We start from the raw sequence: 16,907 nt of genomic DNA, 5'->3' as shown, positions 1-16,907 counted from the left end.
ATCTCTGTGATCATTCACAGATTTCACACGTAGTAAGCAATGATGTCAGAAGTCACATCTTGCTTACTACTCTTCATGTGATCGCTGATTGGCCAATCAGTGATCACTTGATTGGGACTTCGCACAGAGGTCCCATATGACGATCGGTGTTCCACTGTGTTCAGAGGGGAAGTGGTTAAAGTGACAATACGGTTTAAAAAAAATTGTATCCCAAGTATGTGTTTTTTAAAGAGAGAGGAAGGGATATAATACACAAAGTGCCAACATCCCTAACGAATGCAATGGGGGAAAAGTCCTCTTTTTTTGGTGGGACTCTTAACGGCACAATTTACTTGTATGATAAATTTCAACAATTCAAAAGAGATTTTTTTATAAAAACAGTATGACATTTTATTTTTACAGTCTTCAAAAATAAATATAAAACTACAATACATATTGCGGCGGTGTCATCAGAGATGGTAAATCTAATCATGGATCACGCATGGTTCGCACTTGACGCGTTTTGAGATCAACAAAAATCTCTTCTTCAGAAGTGCTCAAGAAAAGTTTTTCGTTGATCTCGAAACGCGTCAAGTGCGAACCATGCGTGATCCATGATTAGATTTGCAATACCATCTCTGATGACACCGACGCAATATGTATTGTAGCTTTATATTTATTTTTGAAGATTGTAAAAATAAAATTTCATACTGTTTTTATAAAAAATCTCTTTTGAATTGTTGAAATTTATCATACAAGTAAATCGTGCCGTTAAAGTGCCACCAAAAAAGAGGACTTCCCCCCATTGTATTTTTAAAGAGAACCTTCAACACCCCCCCCCCCAAAAAAAAAAAACTTAAGTGATTTTAAATGCTCTACTGTTTTTTTAATTAGAATAACAAGCTTGTTATACTTAACTGCTCTGTGTAATGATTTTTCACAAATCAACCCTGCCCTTCCTCTTCTGGGGTTCCCTGACAGTGCTCCTGCGTCCTCCCCTCTGCCAAGTGCCCCTGCTCGCTCCTGAGCCGACTCTGTGTGTCCATTGACACACAGAATAGGGATTGTCCATGCCCCATGCTTCCTCCTCACTGGCACTGATTGACAGCAGAGGGAGAAAATGGCTCCCACTGCTGTCTCTGAGCTAATGAGCAGGGAGAGAGCCAAGAGAAGTGCTGCTCTTGGCACATTGCTGGATCAAAATTTGGCTCAGGTAAGTATCTGGTGGGCTTTTTTACCTTCTGAGAATTAAGTTAAAAAAAAAAACCTTCTACCTTTTAGAACCACTTTAAAAGTCAGAAGCTGCAAATACTGTAGCTGCTGACTTTTCAATAAAAGGACACTTACCTGTGCAGGGATCCAGCACTGTCCTCACCCGAGCCGATTCTTCAGTAGTCTTTGGGTCCAGGAACTGGCATGTTTACTAAGGGAAAATGGCTGTGACTCCTTGCAGCTTAACAACTGGCTTCCCACTGCACATGTGCGAGCACGCTGCACTTTGTGAATGTTCCCACAGCCTTCTGGGACCTGGGTCTGAGGCCTGGTTCTGAGACGGGCATTCTGACACTGGGGGAGCTGACTTGGTGTCACTATCATCCCCAGTGACACCAATACAGTGATCAGTGCTAATAAAAAGCACTGTACTAATGGCACTGGGCAGGAAGGGGTTAAACCTAACTGCGTATCTATTTCTATGGCTTCAGTTGGGCTTTAAACAGCGTAAGGCACTTGAGTTGTGAATGATAGAGCACTGAAAGGAGGGATTGTGCTTGTTTTCATTTCTGGATATACATTTATAACACGTTTAGTATACAAGTATGCGGAAAATCTCTGAAAAATTATAGAGCAGCATTGTGACTGCCATGTGACTCATGTACGCATCGGCTGACATTTCTAGCAGGAGAGAATAAACTGACTGATGGAAAGGAGAGAGAATAATGAGAGCAGAATCAAATGGCACTAATGCATGCAGTTAAGTCTCTCCTATCTGCGGCTCAGTGTCATGTTTCAGGCTTTGGGGGAAGGACCAGGCAAGTGTTGGGTCTTCAATTACCAGTGAGGTGACACAGAGAAACATTAGGACAAAGCTGCTGACACGTCGTTTCTCATAATCCTCTGTTCTTGTAAACATGGAGTCACATGCTTGTCCTGTGCCAATGTGGCTGCCACCTCTTCTTTGCTATAATTCCCTTTTTTCGGGACCCAGAAGCTGGTGGAGATCAATGGAATAATGGTCTCTATACAGTGATTTCCTGCTTCTAGAGGGATCCCACAGGTATGGTATATACATAGTTACCTTACTACAAGCTGGACCATTGTGACTAAGTAAAAATTTTATACAGAAAAGGTGCAGCGCTAGATGTAAATATAAATAGACCTATTATAACAACATGCTGAATGGACATAAAATAGACATAAAATAGACATAAAATCGAGTGCAAAGTAGTGAATTAAAATGAGTGTCCCAAAATGATTCAAACGTCCACGTGGGGAACCAATAGATCCAATTGAAGTGTGTGAAAACGGAAATCCGGTGTATCACACAGTGGATAATGGGTATAAAAAGTGCGCACTCACCAGAAGTGCGTCAAAAATGCGCATGTAAGATATCCTCTCTCAGGTAATGGTCATCTACTGCCAGAACAGGGTCAGAGTAATGCACCATCCAATCTCATCCAGGGTAGGTACTCCAAAAAGGCCTTAACACTGTGTCACTGTCTGTGGTCCCTCTAAACCGGTTTCTGCAAGTGGGGACTTGGGCTGGAGCTGTTGGAAAAATAACTTTTTAGAGGCTCTCTATCTCGGTGTGTGAAACACACGGCTTCTGTCATCTTCCTGCATGGATCAGGTGATTCTGGTCAAGGACTCAGGTCATGGATACGGGAAGTCTTGAAGAAAGATCTGGCCTTTAAGCACATAAAAGTTATTTTTCCAACAGCTCCCCGCTTGCAGAAACCGGTTTAGAGGGACCACAGACGGTGACACAGTGTTAAGGCCTTTTTGGAGTACCTACCCTGGATGAGATTGGATGGTGCATTACTCTGACCCTGTTCTGGCAGTAGATGACCATTACCTGAGAGAGGATATCTTATATGCGCATTTTTGACGCACTTCTGGTGAGTGCGCATTCTTTATACCTATTATCCACTGTGCGATACACCGGATTTCCGTTTTCACTCACTTCAATTGGATCTATTGGTTCTCCACGTGGGCGTTTGAATCATTTTGGGACATTCACTCATTTTAATTCACTCAGTGTAATTCACTACTTTGCACTCGATTTTATTGCTATTTTATGTCCATTCAGCATGTTGTTATAATATGTCTAGTTATATTTATATCTAGCGCTGCACCTTTTCTTTATATAGATTTATTGGAAGGTTTGTCTTTGGTTGCCTTTTTGGTGTTCTAGCGGCTATTTTTCTTAGTCTCAGATAGCGCTCGCTTACTATTTCCCTAAGTAAAAATTATGATCAATGGAGCTCATCTTTAAAGAGAAAAAAAAACACAAAAAAAGAAAACAAATGCAACCACCACTTCCAAGGATTGGTAATCTGTAACATATTACATCTTGTTTCAGGATTTAGATGCTCTTTTTAATATGTCTTGACCTGAAAAGCCTTTTTTGCTTCTCACACATTAGCTCCAGGCTTATGGCGGCCGTTGTCTCCATACAAAGAGGAAAAGTGCTTTTAAAAAGGGTCTCTGCTCTTTTTCTGCTGGCTGTGACTCCAGGGGCCTGGGCTGTATTGTGATCACAATGCCCATTTATGGAGCAATGGAACATGCCAGGGCAGTGTTTAGATAGGAAGGCATGGGGGTACCCCGGAGGGGGGGGGGGGGATCATGTGTTCATCGGCCTCCTTATAGCTCTGTTTTATTACATTTGTGTACATTGTGTGCGTCACGTCACTTTCCGCTCTGTTGGCTCTTTTATGAAGGGGTCCGTTAATGGAAACGTCTGTGTCTCTGCGTTTTTTCTTGCTATGTAGATGCTAGCTGCAGGCAAATGTGCTGGAATATAATGTTTAATGGTTATGTATGTTGTGTACAGAAAAAGATATACCATCTTCCCTTTATCTCTGATATAGGGTCTCCCTGGAGGAGAGGAGTGGATGCTGGGAAATACATTGCTACATTTTGTGAAATAGAAGACCTCATATACAGTGTTAAAAATGCTGCTTTTAGGGGCGTCTGGTGTTTTGTTGGGGGTTTTTTTCTGCCTCTGAACACCCCCCATGTTAGCCTATGTGTCCATGCACACACAGACAGAGCTCGTTCACACTTGACTTTATTTCTAACTCTTGCCAAACACCCCTATAGCATTAGACAGGCATTTGTGAAGCGTTTTTAACGCTCAACGACCCTATAGCGTTAGACAGGCGTTTGCGAAGCGTTTTTAACGCTCCAAAAACGCGCAACGCCCCTATAGCGTTAGGCATTTGTGAAGCGCTTTTAAAGCTCCAAAAACACCCTATGCACAGTTTTGCGGCGGTTGGTAGGCGTTTGCTAAGCGTTAAAATCGCACCACAAACATAATGAAGTTTATAATGAAGTTTAAATGGTATTAACCCTCCGCAAACGCGGAGCAGCACCATAGACTTGAATTGGAGGCTTCAACTCCTGACTCGACCAGAGGTTTCCGTTTTGCCGCGATGCTGACGCTTACGTGTGAACAGCACTGTGTGCTGCCGTGTGCAGAATTTTCAAAGGCATTTTGAAAAGCGTTAAAAACGCTTCCCAAACGCCTGCTGACAGAGCTAGTGTGAACGTAGCCTTAGAGGCAGAAAAAATAAAATGCACTTCCAGTGTATCCAGGTGCAGCAGCATTTTTGGCAGGAGAAAACGCTTGACACGTGAAAACCTGTATAAAGAGCATTATGTGCTCGGGCGTTAATTCATTTCATTGGCCAGAATAAATTAATATTCTGGCCAATGAAGTTAATGTCCAAACGCTTGACACGCCTAAACGTGTTTACACGCATCAACTGTTTTTTTTTGTCTGCCAAAACACAGCTGGCGTTTAGGTAAGATGGGCAAACGCCCTGTGTGTATGAGGTCTTAGCAACCTCTGCATACGAAAAAAAAAAACAGAAGAAAATGTTTTAAATGATTGCTAGGGTTGGATAAACTGCAAAGCTACTGAAGAACTGGCTCAGGTACGCCTCAACATGGCTTCAACATTACAGAACAAGCCCGAGTGAATGCAACTAACTACTACTAGCTATAGTAGCTGTCTATGCACTTCGCTTACAAAGCCTTCCACCATATGACTCCAATGATTAGCACCTATGCAGACCTGGCACCAAGGATGGGATTATGTATCTAGAACAGGTTAGTTCCACAACTTTTACACCTGTTATTGCACAATCACCATCTACAGCAGCTTTTTTCAACACTCAGGAACCCTTGAATTAACTTTCTGGTCTCATGAAACCCCTGCTAAAAATGACTATATCTACAACTCTTGATACATGTGATGGTCAGTGGGTAGAATGCCCCTTACACTTTTGGTCATTTGGAAGAATTCCCTTCTTACAGATAGCTAAAAAGATCAGTGGGAGAGGCAAGTATTGCTTAAGGCAGGGGTGGGCAAACTGTGGCCCTCCAGCTGTTGTGGAACTACAAGTCCCATAATGCCTCTGCGAGTCATGATGCAACGGTCAGCCTTTCAATGCCTCATGGGATATGTAGTTCCATGACAGCTGGAGGACCGCAGTTGCCCACCACTGGCTTAAGGAAGCCCTAGCAACCTCTTGAGGAACCCTGGTTGAGAAACCCCGATCTACACTTAGATTAAGGCGTCTGTGCTACCTGTGTGGATATACAGTTGCAAGAAAAGGTATGTGAACCCCTTGGGATTACGTGGAGTTTTGGGGATGGGTGATGCAAAATGACTATGACCCAAAGCATACAAGTAATTCAACAAAACAATCGCTGCAACAGCACAGAATACGCCTTCTGGAGTGGCCCAGTCAGAGTCCTGACCTCAACCCGATTGAAATGCTGTGGCATGACCTTAAGAGAGCGATTCACACCAGACATCCCAAGAATATTGCTACACTGAAACAGTTTTGTGAAGTGGAGTGGTCCAAAATGACTCCAGATCGTTGTGCAGGTCTGATCTGCAACTACAGGAAACGTTTGGTTGAGGTTATCGCTGCCAAAGGAGGGTCAACCAGTTAAGTCCAAAGGTTCACATACTTTTTCCTCCCTGCACTGTGAATGTTTACAAGTTATGTGCAATTAAACCATGGCAACCTCTAATGTTTGTGTAGTATTATGTTCAGCAGACTGTGTTCTTCTATTGTGACTTAGATGACGTTCAGAGCACATTTTATGCCCAATTCATGCAAAACTCCATGTAATCCCAAGGGGTTCACATACTTTTTCTTGCAACTGTAAATGCTGGGGTATTTTCCTGCCACTCATTAGAACTAAAGAATTGGCTTGAAGGAGCTACAAAACATCTTCAACATTTCAGAACAAGTCCCTTTGAATGTGATGAACTAAAATTAGATATAGTAACTGGTTAAGAACTTCTGGGTTCATTCCACCAAGTATACCATTTTCATGGAGTTTCTGTAACCTCTACAAGTATGTGCACTTTTCCTGCATGGACCAAAGTATACTGGAAGGTGAATCAACTTCCACCCAAGCTGGTCCTGGTATTTAACTGTGGTGGGGATATTAGATTGTAAGCTACTTTGGCCCAGGTGCTGAAGGCTGTATGTATTCTGTAGAGTACTGCAGAAATGGTGTCCTCACTATATCATAGATGGACAAAAGGAAGTAGCATGATTTGGGGGCTATAAAATGTACCCCTAAACGTCCACAAGAACTGAAAAAGTGGCTTGGAGAAGCTACAAAACATCTTCAACAATACAGAACAAATCCAGTTGAATGAGACCAACTACAACTGGAAATACCATGACCTGGATGAATCAGAACCTTCACAGAGATATTTAGAACTGAAGGGTTTTGTAGAACTGTGGTGGGAATATTCCTATGTAAGCTTCTGTGGAGCAGGTGCTGTATGTATTCTGCAGAAATTGTGTCCTCGCTATATCAGAGATAGTTGAAAGGAAGTAACGTGATTATGGGGGCTATAAAATATACCCGTGGACATCCACAATCTTTATATTAAAACTAAAGAAGCGGTTTGGAGAAGATATGAAACATCTTCAACATTACAGAACAGGTCCAATTGAACGTGACCAACTTCTACTTGATATACAGTACTATGACCGGGATAAATGAGAACCTTACAGAGATATTTAGAACTGAAGAAGTGTCTTGGAGAAAACATAAAAACAACTCCAACATTACAAGACAAGTCCAGTTGAATGTAAGTATCTACTGCTAGCTAAAGTAGATGGCCAAGTTCTTCTGGGCTCAATTCCAATAAGTATACCATCTGCATAGAGTTTTCGTAACCTTTGTAAATATATCCAGTTTTCCTAGCAGTCGAGTCAACTTCAACCCAAACTGCTTGTAGTTTGTATATCTTTGGTGTCTTTGGCACAGGTGCGGTATGTATTCTGTAGGGTACTGCAGAAATTGTGTCCTCAATATATCATAGATAGTTAAAAGGAAGTAACGAGATGGTGGGGCTATAACCTATACCCCTAGACCACAATCTGTAGATGAGAACCGAAGAATTGGCTTGGAGAAGCTACAAATCATCTTCAGCTTTACAGAACAAGTCCAGTTGAATGAGACCAACTACTACTAGATATTCAGTACCACGACCGGGATAAATGAGAACCTTCACAGAGATTAGCCAGCTTCTACAACTCCGTTTTCAATCAACTGTAACCCTCCGTATCCCCCCTTTAAATGACTTTAGCCTCGGGGCACTTGCAGAGATGACTTCTGCCCCTCTTACCCTCTCAGGTATGGAGCCACCTCCTCCCGATATGAAGGTTTCGGCATCCGCCTCTTCCCCCGACTCACCTTCCAGACTCACCAGAGAGTGACGGCTGCACGCAGCCTTTAGATTAATATCCGCCGCCGAAATCAAACTGCATACATTTGCATAAAGAGCACGCCAATTAACATGTTTGTAGGTAAAGCTAAAGGCTTCTCATTTCCAAAACGAGGGGAGAGATGTTTGTGAGAATGAATTTTTTTTTTTTTTTCCTCCTCTTTCGCAAGCGGCTTAATTAAATATTTTCTCGGCGTTGTTGATGTGTGTGTGTGTGTTTTCGGTGTGCGTCGCTTGCGCAACGCGGATTTATTTTTAATGGCTTCCGAGCATCGGCTGTTGGATTTGTTTCGCTGAAAGGGTGACCCCGGGCTGTGGTGCGCTGCTCCGCTGAGACCGTCCTACCTTGGCATATTAAAGTGTAACTCCAAGGGGGGAATTGGAAGAGATACTTGGAATTTAAAATGCAAATTTCCCTATGCGCCTGTAATCGACTTTTGCAGTTGTAAATCTGCGCTGGCTGTTTATAAAGTTTCTAGAGCATATGCGGCATTCTTCATACAGTCTGGATGGGCTCAGCAGATAAAGGCTTCTCCACTCTGAATAAAGAGCTGCGAGCGGGCTTCACTTGATGTCTGCAGCTCTTATGCTGGGTACACACTATCCGTTTTTCTTTTTTTTTTTTTTCAACGCAATGGGCGGAATGAAAAAAAAAAAAACTGAAGAGCTCGGGAGGAGCTCGCTGTACTAACTATCCAATGTTAGTACGGCGATCTCCCCCGCTGAGCTATTGAGGACTGTCCCCCGCCAGAACACACCAGTCAGCGCTGGCAGCCATTGGCTGCCAGGTGCAGTGCTCTGCAGGCTCCTTAGAAAACAAATAAATGCGTCATTTTTTTACCTGCAAAAATGTGCATTTATATATTTTCATAAGGCGAACCTAACCTTTAAGCTCCTCTTAACATTTGCTGTCGGTTTACTTCCAGGATGCTGGGAAATTGATGATATTGACCTGCTGATCACCTAATATCAATGCCGCCAACTCTGTTATGTAATGGCCAGTTCACCTGAAGCCAAAATGAAATGGCTTGCTATATGTGCTGCTATTCAGTTGTATTCTCTCTCCCTGTCGAAACAGACATGCAAGGTTTTACGCCCCCCCCACGTAAGAGGCTGATCTTTCTCCTGCATGAGCTCAGGGCTCGTACGTAGTACTTTGCTAGATGCTTCCAGAGTCTTGTACTGCAGCCTTGCAGCAATGGGGTCCTGGGTTGATTTACCGCCTAGCTTGTCCTCCCCTTGTTTTTGGGGGGATCCCTTTGGCTGCTCTGATTCTCTCCTACAAATAACAGCAGAGCAATTATCTGCCTATGACCAAATCTCTTTCATCAGCCTGAGTATAGGGAGCTGTAGATATGCATGTCTGATTATCCCATAGCATTCTCTCCTGGAAGACGCACAACAGAAGAACATAGAGGGCCGTTTGTCCCATGGAAGATGACATCCTTTATGCTCTCAGGGTTCAGAGGTCAAAGATACAGACGAAAGGCGCGGGGTGACGGACGATTAGCATATATCCAGATTCTCTGTGGTTTGTCAAGTAGCCGAGCCAAGATATTATCTGTATCGGGTGTGACTCCTGACCCTCCTCCACCCTGAATGCACAAAGCCCGTGATGAATGGTCCGAATTATGACATCATGGGGAGAGGAATCCATACATATGATCTGCTCGGAGAATAAATTGAATAGTTATGTTTATATTCTTCCTTTTAATAAACCGACCTGAATGGGAAGATCAATACATAATTTCATTGCGTTCTTTAATAGAATAGTAATTTGCCTGTGTATGATGTGCTTCTTAAACAAAGTGCTGGTGAAAAGAGAGAGAAAAACATTCGGAGGTGAGGATTCTGGCAAAATAACAAGTATCTAGTTTGCTGCTTCTTATTAACAAAAAGAGAAAATATTTTATTCCGTTGCTTTGTTATATGAGGGCTCAGCGCCTGATAATGGACAATGGAATAATTGCAGATGATTACTTGGTACCAGTCTAAAAAATAAAATTCATAACTCAGTGTTGCATCTAAAGTAAACGTTCCAGTATTTACATATGAGCTTTAAAGTCCTCACTGAGCTCTTTAGCTGTGGACACTGTGGAGGAATTCATCCTCAAAGTGCACAGCAGAAGCACTAAAGTCATCCAAGTTAACTTCGCTTCCTACTTCCAGAAGTTACTCTTTCCACTTTGCTCCCCTCTCACAGCAGTGACTTACGAACACAGCACCCCTGCGCCCCCTTCCAACAGTGACTCAGCAGCCTAGCTCTCTTTGCTGCCTCTTCCCAGCAGCTCAGCACCCACTGCTCCATCTTCCATCATTGACTCAACATCATCTGCACCCCCTTACCAGCAATGACTCATCAGCTTACCTCCCTGTGCCGCTGCCCTCTCAACAGTGACTGCCCCTACCTCCCACCAGTGACCAGGAAGCTCCGCACCCCTTGCTCCCCCCAAGCAATGACTCGTTGTCCCCGCTCCCTGTGCTCCCCCCTCCCCATAGTGACTCAGCAACTCAGCATCCCCTTACTCCTGCCTCCCAGAAGTGACTTAGCAGCTTATCTTACCCTGCTCCCAGTGCCAGCAGTGACTCAGGAGTTTGGCACCCATAGCTCCCATCTTCCAACATTGACTATTCACCCCCTGTACCCCCTTCCCAGCAATGACTCCTCAGTTTAGCACTCTCTGCTCTCAGCAGCTCAGCACACCTTGCCCCCGCCCCTGCCCACCAGCATTGACTTATCAAACTTGCTCCCTCTGCTTCCCCTCCCAGCAGTGACTCTGCAGCTCAGCACCCACTGCCCCCACCTCCCAGCAGGGACCAAGAAGCTCAGCACCCCCTTCCCCCAGCAATGACTTATCAACCTTACTCCTTCTGCTTTCCCCCTCCAGGCAGTAACTCGGCACTCCCTGTTCCCTCCTCCCAGCAGTGACTCTGCAGCTCAGCACCCACTGCCCCCACCTCCCAGCACTGATCAAGAAGCTCAGCACCCCCTTCCCCCAGCAATGACTTATCAACCTTACTCCTTCTGCTTTCCCCTTCCAGGCAGTAACTCGGCACCCCCTGTTCCCCCTTCCCAGCAGTGACTCTGCAGCTCAGTACCCACTGACCCCACCTCCCAGCAGTGACCAAGAAGCTCAGCACCCCCTGCCCCCATCCCCCAGCAATGACTTATCAACTTTACTCCTTCTGCTTTCTCCCTCCAGGCAGTAACTCGGCACCCCCTGTTCCCCCCTCCCAGCAGTGACTGTGCAGCTCAGCACCCACTGCCCCCACCTCCCAGCAGTGACCAAGAAGCTCAGCACCCCCTGCCCCCACCCCCCAGTAATGACTTATCAACCTTACTCCTTCTGCTTTCCTCTTCCAGGCAGTAACTCGGCACCCCCTGTTCCCTCCCTCCCAGCAGTGACTCTGCAGCTCAGCACCCACTGCCCCCACCTCCCAGCAGTGACCAAGAAGCTCAGCACCCCCTGCCCCCACCCCCCAGCAATGACTTATCAACCGTACCCCTTCTGCTTTCCCCCTCCAGGCAGTAATTCGGCACTCCCTGTTCCCCCCTCCCGGCAGTAACTCGGCACCCCCTGTTCCCCCCCTCCCAGCAGTGACTCTGTAGCTCAGCACACACTGCCCCCACCTCCCAGCAGTGACCAAGAAGCTCAGCACCCCCTGCCCCCACCCCCCAGCAATGACTTATCAACCTTACTCCTTCTGCTTTCCCCCTCCAGGCAGTAATTCGGCACCCCCTGTTCCCCACCCCCCAGCAGTCTATCAACCTTACTCCTTCTGCTTTCCCCCTCCAGGCAGTGATTCGGCACCCCCTGTTCCCCCCTCCCGGCAGTAACTCGGCACCCCCTGTTCCCCCCCTCCCGGCAGTAACTCTGCACCCCCTGTTCCCCCCTCCCGGCAGTAACTCGGCACCCCCTGTTCCCCCCTCCCAGCAGTGACCTGGCAGCTTTCCTGCTTTCTAATCCCCAAAGTAAACCTAGGTCCCCTTTAAGAGCCCCAGCAGGACTTTATAATCCGTCTTCCCACCATGTCTCTGCAAGCAGGTCTTGTGCGCGGTGAGGTAGTCCATTACCTAGCAGACAAATGAATATGGTCTTGCATTATCCAGCTAATTGCTTATTATTGTTAGCAGTCACGCACGCTAATTGACATGGAGGATCTGTAGTTTTATTAAGGAGTGTTATTTACAAATCACACTTAACAGCTTGTTACGGGAAACCTGGAGGTTGTGAGAGCTCTTGAGGCGGTGATCTCCATGTCCTGTGTCTCCTTGGATCCATATTATCATAATGAGCCGCTCCTGCCAAGCGGTCAGATATTGGCACACACAGGACATTTCTTACATGCCCAGAGATTTGTACGGCGATGTCCCGACTTTTCTGACCCCCATCACAATGCTGATTGCTTGGCTGTCATACTCACCCACTGGCTTCAGTTTTTTTCCAAGCTGTAGATCTAGGTGCCATTAAGCAAAGATGTCAGAACTACTTACCTGCATGCTTGTTCCAGGTTGGTAGCTTCAAAGTATTAAAGCAGAAAAGGATCAGCATGACAGCAGGCAAATGGCATTTTCAAGAGGGAGGGGTCAGCAATAGCGGCTACTATGTTTCTCCAATGGCGGGGTTCCTTTAAGTACCTTCCTCTCCCCTACAGAGCTAAGAGTAGCCAATCCCATGCTGCTTATTATTATTTCAGGTACTTATGTAGCGACATCAATTTACCTATATATTGTACATTCACATGCTTAGGTGACTCCATGCCTTTCATTCTTATGGTGCAATCTCCAAAACGGTGCAGTTGATGCGCCATTGTAATGTACCATATTGGGGTGAGACTTTCCCTTCTTGGGGGGTCACCAAGACAGGAAGTGAAGAAAATCACTAACGGACACTGGCAGTATTAAAACATGCAATATCAAATCAGCCCCATACTGCTGATGTCAACAATTTTATAAAACTTTATTGCTCTGGACCAACACACTGGGACCACCCCGCTGACATGTTTCGCCCTCGTTTGAGGTCCACCCATTCAAGTGTGAAACGCATCAGAGTGGGTCAGTCCCAGGTGGTGTGCCAGTATGCATGTCCAAAAAATGTAAGCTTTGTTTAAAAAGCTGACATTCAGCAAGTCGTCTTCTAATTTAAAAAAAAAATATTTAAAATAGGGTGGGGAAAGTTGAGAATCTGCCCTTTGTCTCTCCACAGGGGAGGTCTGCTCACTTTCTGTGTGGCTACCAGGACACAGATGGCAATAAAAACTCAAAAGGTTACCTGCTTCACTAGCTATCTTGTCTGAACTACAAGACACCACCTACCTATGTAAAGGTGATTAGTAGAGGGAGAGATGTTCTGTACATAGTTACAGTTAGTCTGGCTAAGACGAAAGTCCATCCAGTTCAACCATTAAAAAAACAAAATTTATAATCCCACACCCACATTTGATCCAGAGGAAAGCAAAAAAACCCCAGCAAAGCATGATCCAATTTGCTCCTGCTGGGAAAAAAATTCCTTCCTGATCCCCCGAGAGGCAATCAGATATTCCCTGGATCAACTTTACTTATCAATGTCAGTATCCAGTTATATTCTGTGTATCTAAGAAAGAATCCAGGCTTTTTTAAAGCAATCCACTGAGCTGGCCAGAACCAACTCTTGAGGGAGTCTATTCCACATTTTCACAGCTCTTACTGTGAAGAATCCTTTCCGTATTTGGAGATTACATTTCTTTTCCTCCAGATGTAAAGAGCGCCCCCTTGTCCTCTGTGATGACCTCAGGGTGAATAACTACACTGAGTTCACTATATGAACCACTGATGCATTTATACATGGAGATCATATCCCCCCTTATGTATTATACATGGAGATCATATCCCCCCTTATGTATTATACATGGAGATCATATCCCCCCTTATGTATTATACATGGAGATCATATCCCCCCTTATGTATTATACATGGAGATCATATCCCCCCTTATGTATTATACATGGAGATCATATCCCCCTTATGTATTATACATGGAGATCATATCCCCCCTTATGTATTATACATGGTGATCATATCCCCCTTATGTATTATACATGGAGATCATATCCCCCTTATGTATTATACATGGAGATCATATCCCCCCTTATGTATTATACATGGTGATCATATCCCCCCTTATGTATTATACATGGAGATCATATCCCCCTTATGTATTATACATGGAGATCATATCCCCCCTTATGTATTATACATGGAGATCATATCCCCCCTTATGTATTATACATGGAGATCATATCCCCCCTTATGTATTATACATGGAGATCATATCCCCCCTTATGTATTATACATGGAGATCATATCCCCCCTTATGTATTATACATGGTGATCATATCCCCCCTTATGTATTATACATGGAGATCATATCCCCCCTCCCCCTCTGCAATGGCATGTGCTCCTCTTAAGCTTTTGTAAACACAAATGTGAGTAGGCTATACCCTGTGCTATTCGAATGTAGATCATTGGCTCCCAATGGAAAATGCTGCATTTGACCACTAGATGGAGCCAAGTATTATAGGAATATGATACTTAGTTCCATCTAGTGGCGAAAAGCAGTATTTTCCTTTTTAAATTATTTGCATCCAAACTGCATAGGATATCGCCTATTTACATTTGCTTTTGCCCCCATTCACACAGGACGAATGTACTGGGCTTTACCTGAGTGAATGCCCAAACAAATTCTTTATAAATCAACCCCTAGGTGTTTAAGCAGTTGGGGTTTGTTTTTTTTGTATAGTGAACCCTGGAGTTGTGTTGTGTGGTCAGCTTGCCTCCTCCTCGAAAGCCTAGCCATCTCTTGCATGTTGGTTTCGGCAACCATCCACAGAATTCCTCTGCACTCTGCGAAAGCCCAAAATGCATCGTCTTATTAACTCTCCATTTACTTTGCCTAATAGCTACAACGTTTTCACTAAACGTGCGCATTTACCAAATGTCAGGGCCGTTCATTGAAGGAGTCTCCAGAGTAAATAAAATTATATCCGCTTCTATTAAAATGACTAATGACATCTACATACTCAAATAGTGGAAGAGGCGCGCCGAGCGGAGGAAAAGGGAAAAAAAAATGACATTCAGAGGGAGACCGTCACGTTTTATTTCAGCGAGTTCTTGTTACCACTTATTATCAAGTTCGCCTGAAATCGATGGTCATTGTGGTCATCCTTTCATCACATCGAACAACGCCACCATCAAACCCGCCCCGCAGGCCAGAGTACTTGGTGTCATTCTGGACTCCAACCTATCCTTCCAGCCCCAAGTCCAATCTTTAACAAACTCGTGCCGCCTCCACCTCCGCAACATCGCCAAAATCCGCACGTTCCTAACCCCAGAAACCACTAAATAGCTCATCCACTCCCTCATCATATCACGACTCGACTACTGCAACTCCCTCCTCACTGGCCTGCCTCGCCGCTGGCTATCCCCGCTTCAGTCCATCCTGAATACGGCTGCCAGACTCATTCACCTTTCCAACCGCTCCATCTCCGCCACCCCCCTCTGCCAATCCCTCCACTGGCTTCCGATTGCGCAACGGATCAAATTCAAAATCCTAACACTGACGTGCAAAGCCGTCCACCATACTGCCCCGAACTACATCACCGACCTAATATCCAAGTACCACCCAACACGCACACTCCGCTCCTCACAAGACCTCCTTCTCTATAGTTCCCTGGTCTCCTCCTCCCATGCCCGCCTCCAGGACTTCTCCAGGGTGTCACCCATCCTCTGGAACTCCCTGCCCCAACCCATCAGATTATCACCTACTCTCCTCTCCTTTAGGCGCACCCTGAAAACCCATCTCTTCAGGGAAGCCTACCCCACCCCCTGCTAACTTGCCGACCTCCTCCACTCTTCCTACCACTCCATCCCCCACAGCTATCTCCTCCTGTACCACCATCCCCTCCCTCCTAGATTGTAAGCTCAAAAGAGCAGGGCCCTCAATCCCCTCATGTTTTGCATTGTATTGGTATTGTTCTGTCACATGTTCTGTCCCCCTTTGTAATGTACAGCGCTGAGCGAACTATTGGCGCTTTATAAATACTATATAATAATAATAATAATCCTTTGAGGAGGACGCAAGAGGTTGGATTATGCTGCCACCTACAGAAAGAGTAGACACTGGCAAGCTCAGGATGACCCCTTCTACTCCCAGCATGCCTCAGTTTTTTTGCTAGAGTTCTAAGAAGATGGATATCTTTTCTGAAGCTTTTCTATTAAGAGATTCCTTTTTTGCCAGATTTTTCCATAATTTTTTGTCAGCTTTTTTCGTAAAATTTTTCAGTTTCATCTTGGGCCTCTTAGGGCTCATCTACACATTTGGCTATTGATTCCCCTGTGAAAAGCAATGTGTGGTGGAGAACATGGTAGTGAAGAGGTGATATGTTGCCCCACTCGCCTGATGTGGCATCCACTTTAAGTGCCACTCCAGACTCCCCATTCTGGGATTTCACAGGTGCCAGTCATAAAAGCCATCTTCGCTCAATTGGGCCACAATGTCCATGTGGAAGTGACCACACACTGTGGTGTTTCTTCCAAAAAAAACTTTATTCTAAATCTGTTGTCTGACAGTTTCTGCCAACAGCAACCTTTCCAACGCGTTTCATCATGATTGGGCCTTACCCTCACCACCAGTGAGATGGTGATATGTCGCCTCACTCATCAACTGTTGTGGCATTCATGATGCTAAGGGCTGCTCCAGAACCCAGTATCCCTCCCCACTCTGGTCTTTGACAGGTGGCAGTCATGAAAGCCCATCATGGCTCTGTTGGGCCACAATGTCTATACCCAAGAAGCCACACACTGTGCCACGTCTTCAAAAAAAGCGTTATTCTGGGTCTATTGTCTTACAGTCCCTGCCCATAGCAACCTCCTCAACATGTTTTGACCTGATTGGGTTCAACT

General features: G+C 45.0%; 1 protein-coding gene across 1 annotated transcript in view; it reads left to right on the top strand.

The window, feature by feature from the left end:
• The window catches only part of LOC149444766 (plexin-A1-like), a 283,982-nt gene that overhangs the window by 47,945 nt on the left and 219,130 nt on the right, over window positions 1–16,907 (top strand). The gene's annotated exons all lie outside the window — the stretch shown is intronic.

The sequence above is a fragment of the Staurois parvus genome, unplaced genomic scaffold, assembly GCF_062004578.1.
Source record: "Staurois parvus isolate SC_StPar_1 unplaced genomic scaffold, SC_StPar_1.0 ptg000777l, whole genome shotgun sequence".
Classification (NCBI taxonomy): Eukaryota; Metazoa; Chordata; class Amphibia; order Anura; family Ranidae; genus Staurois; species Staurois parvus.
Note: the sequence above shows the minus strand (reverse complement) of the source record. Positions and strands in the feature narration are given on the sequence as shown.